Below are 4,835 nucleotides of genomic sequence, written 5' to 3' on the forward strand. Positions count from 1 at the left end.
ATTCCCTACATAATTAAAATATCAATAATAAAAATCAAATATGCAAGAGATTAATTGGGCAAAATAAAATTCAGATCCCTATAAGCCAAAACTTCTGGGTTATTACTTCAGATGTCGTTAAAAAGATTGACCTTGAAAAGTGAGAATAAATGAATAAAGCACTCAAAATTAGATAGATACAAATAAAGCAATGAAGTGAAGTTATTTTTAAAAAGTAGAATTGACAGATATATCTGATACACAACTAAGAAATTAGTTCTTGACTACTGCGTGGACCCTCGCTGACCATGCTGTCCCAGGAGGTGCTTTCTACAGCCGCCACGGCCGGCCCTGTCTAAAGAACGCAGACCTCCTTGGTCCAGGGTGTTGCAGGCAGCAAGGATCTTTCACATAGGGCAGCCAAGTCTTGCCCCTGTACCACCCCTTCCTGAATACGGAGGAAATGTTCATTTGGGGCTGATCCCCCAAGGAATTCTTCCAGTTCCTTTATCCCAAAACTGGGGTAACAGAACGTTAATGTGCTTAGAACTGGGCTTATATTTTCTGCCCATAGAAATATACGTGATTACTGCAGAGACCTTCTCTGCTCTATCAACAACAGGGTTACTAATCTATATATTTAAAAAATACGGTACCTCAAAATATATATATATATATATATATAGTACCTCTATTGGAGAATTTGCTGATAAACTCAATGAGCAAAAAGTCGCCCAACTAGAAGTGAAACAGGCTTCCATCAAACAGACTGGATGCAAATGATATGGAGAAGTCACAGCAGGCACTGTTTCAAAAGTGCCATTACCTTTTTGATGTCTAGATGAATAACATTGCTATGACACTGGAGTTTACTTACCAGGAATGGCTACATAGAGTATACAAGGAGGTGAAGAATTGCCTGGACTATCACATCTCCGTGCAGAGCACGGTGCGTCAAAAGGACCAAGAGCATGTGATAAACTGGGTGGAGAAGCCTGTGGTGCAGAGCATCCACACACAGCAGCAACAGGAGACAACTGCCAAGCGCACTGCAGATCTAAAGCCGCTTGCAAAGAAGGCTCAAGCGCAGCTAGGTCTGTAAATGCGTCTATCCCAATGGAGACAGCTAGAAGTAATTGACTAAGGAAACCAGTCTGTGTGATAAAATCTTTCTGCATTGCTGTCTACTAAAGTTACACTTAACCTTTCCTAAAAATGAAAAGTTTAAGTTTCATATAGTGAGAAAATTAAAACAACTTATTGGCCAATGAGAAGTTGTTTATCCTTCTTGATCTATATTTTGAGTTGTTCTTGATCACTTTTGAATGAGTAGTTTGCTTTTAATAAAATTTTTTGCCTGACTAAAAAGACATAAAAATAAAATAAAATAAAAAATTAGTTCTTTTCACTATTAAGAATGGCATTAGCTGTAGGTTTGTTATATATGGCCTTATTTGTGGAGGTACATTTCTTCTATACCTTATTTATGAAAGTTTTTATCATAAAAGGATATTGAATTTTGTCAAATGTTTTTTCTGCATCTATTGAGGCCATATAATTTTTATAGTTTATTCTGTTGATGTGGTATTTCATAGTTACTGATCTGTGTATGTTGAACTTCTTTGCACCCAAGGATAGAATTCACTTGATGATACTGTATGATCTCTTTAATATGCTGTTGAATTTGGTTTGCTAGTATTTTGTTCAGAATTTTTGCATCTATGTTCACAGGGATATATTGGCCTAAAATTTTGTTTTCTTGTAATGTCTTTGCCTGGCCTTGGTATGAGGGTATTGCTGGCCTCATAAAATGAGTTTGGAGGTGTTCCCTCTTCAATTTTTGGAAGAGTTTGAAAATTAGCATGAATTCTTTAAATGTTTGTAAAATTCAGATGTGAAGCCATCTGGTCCTGGGCTTTTCTTTGTTGGAAAGTTTTCAGTTACTGATTCAATCTCTTTACCCATTATTGGCCTGTTCAGATTTTCTATTTCTATTTCTTCAGGATTCAGTCTTGGTAGGTTGTATGTTTCTCCATTTCTTCGAGGTTGTCCAATTTGTTGGTATATAATTGTTCATAGTAGTCTCTTATGATACTCTGTATTTCTGTGGTGTTAGATGTAATGTCTCCTATTTCATTCATATTTTTATATTTGAGTTCTCTCTCTTTTTATCTTGGTAACTCTACTTGGAGGTTTACCAAATTTATTTTTTAAAAAGTCAACCCTGAGATGCCTGGGTGGCTCAGTCAGTTAAGTGTCTGCCTTCCACTCAGGTCATGATCCTGGGGTCCTGGGATTGAGTCCCACATTGGGTTTCTTGCTTGGCAGGGAGCCTGCTTCTCCTTCTGCCTGCTACTCTCCATGTTTGTGCGCTCTCTCTCTCTCTCTCTCTCTCCAGCAAATAAATAAATAAAATCTTTTTTAAAAATTTAAAAAATAAAAAATATAAATATCATAAACATTTAAGCCATTAAGTTTGGAAATTTAGATGAAATGACAGGTTCCCAGAAAATAAAAATATAACTTACTGATATTGACCCAAGAATAGAAGCTCTGAAGGGGGGGGAAACAGAAGGGGGAATGAACCACAGAGACTATGGACTCTGGGAAACAAACTGAGGGTTTCAGAGAGGAGGTGGTGGGGAGATGGGCTAGTCCGGTGATGGGTATTAAGGAGGGCACGTATTGCATGGAGCACTGGGTGTTACACGCAAACAATGAATCATAGAACAGTACATCAAAAGCTAATGATGTACTGTATGGTGACTAATATAACATAATAAAAAATTTAAAAAAAGAATAGAAGCTCTGAATCAATAACCTCCTTTAATTTGTGTATCTAATTTGTCATTTTAAACCTCTTTATTCCTCCCCCAAAATTTCCAGACCCAAATAGCTTTACTAATGAATTCTACCAACAATTTTTTAAAAAATAAAATCTATTTTATGCACTCTTTCAAGGAATAGAAAAAGAAGAAATGTTTCCCCTCTTTCTATGAAATCAGTATAACCTTGATACAGGCCAATTTTGCTCAAAACCATAGATGCAAAAAACTAAACAAAATTTTAGCTAACTGATATAGAAAAAGGATAACATATCATGACTAAATTGGGTTATTCCACAAATACAAGGTTGGCTTAATATTCAAAAATCAAATCATTACATTAGTAGAAAAAAGGAGAAAACATAACTGATCATCTCAATAGATGCAAAAGAGCATTTGATAAAATTCTGTATACAACTTCTAGCACAGAAGACATATAACTTCTTAGAAGATATCTAGTGGAGAAAAAAATCACAGTGGATGGCATATCCAAAATGGTACAACTCCAAAAGCTTTCTCCCTGATATCAGGAACAATCCAACAATGTTCCCTGTGTCTTTACTACCTAACTTCGTACTGGAAGTTCTAGCTAGCGCAATAGGCAATAAAAAGAAGTAAGAGGTTTGAAATTCAGAAAAGGAGAAATAAAGCAGTCATTATTTGCTTATGATCTGCTTAGAGAATATACGAGAGAATCTAAAATAAATTATTAGAATAAATAAGTGAGCTTAGCAAGATTGCCCAATACAAGGTAAATATAATGAAAATCAATTGCATTTCTATACCAACAACAAACAGAAAATGAAATATTTAGAGATGTCATTTATAATAGTATCAAAAATATTAAATCTCTATGAATAAATCCAATAAAAGATGTGAAAAATTGCCACATGTTTGACCAAAGAAAAGACCATGTAAGGGGTTTGACACTTCTTAGAAAACTCAATAATGTAAAGATGTCAGTTCTCTCCCAAACTGGCCTATAGAGTGGTCAATAAAATCCAAATCAAAACCCAACAGAATTTTGCATGTGTGTGTAACTTGACAAGCTGATTCTAAACTTTATATGGAAATATAGAAGCCCTTAAAAATAAACACTTATAAATATTATAAATATTAATAAATCCATATAATTAAAATCATATAGAATCAACACAAAAATATGCAAATAGACAAGAATAAAGAGCTCAAAGACAAACCCAAGTGTGTATATATCTAATTATAATATGATAATTTATGATAAAACTGGTGCTATAGAGAAGTGAAGAAAGAAATCACTTCAATATATTGTTCTAGGCAATTGGATAAGGCAAAAAATATTAAGCCTGGACCTTACCTCACACCGTACAACCACACAAAATGATTCCCAGCTGGATTGTAGACTTAAACATAAAAGACAATGCAATAAAGCTTGTAAAGTTACCCTGACATAGTAGCCTAAGTAGCTACAAGTAGCTATTTAAATTAATTAAAATTAAATAAAACTTAAAATTCAGTTTCTCAGTCACACTAGCCACATTGCAAGTGCTCAAAAGCACTTAAAAATAGTATTTGACAGTGCAGATACAGAATATTTCCATCACTGTAGAAAGTTCTATGGACAGTGTTGCTCTAGGATATAATAAGAATATATAACCACAGCATTGAAAGATAATTTATTTTTTAATTTATTATTTTTTTGAGAGAGAGAGAGCATGTGCACCCAAGGGGGGTGGGGCAGAGGGGGAGAGAGAGAGAGAGAGAATCTTAAGCAGGCTCCTCACCCAGCTCAGAGCCCCACCTGGGGCTCAATATAACGAACCTGAGATCATGACTTGTACCAAAATCAAGAGTTGAATGCTTAACTGACTGAGCCACCAAGGCATCCCTGGAAATGCTATTATTTAAACAGAACTTACGCATGTACAGAAACACATACACAAAGAACCTAAATCATAAAGGGAAAAATTGATCAACGGCCTACATTAAATGTAAGAAGTTCTATTCATCAAAAGATACCACTAAGAAAATGAAAAGCAAGCTGCAGAAGGG

At 35.0% G+C, this 4,835-nt stretch overlaps 1 pseudogene; it reads left to right on the plus strand.

Moving 5' to 3' along the window:
• The first annotated feature begins 215 nt into the window (after positions 1-215).
• Positions 216-1,081, plus strand: LOC103673281 (annotated as a pseudogene).
• Positions 1,082-4,835: the final 3,754 nt, after the last annotated feature.

The sequence above is a fragment of the Ursus maritimus genome, unplaced genomic scaffold (assembly GCF_017311325.1).
Source record: "Ursus maritimus isolate PB19 unplaced genomic scaffold, ASM1731132v1 scaffold_4, whole genome shotgun sequence".
NCBI lineage: Eukaryota > Metazoa > Chordata > Mammalia > Carnivora > Ursidae > Ursus > Ursus maritimus.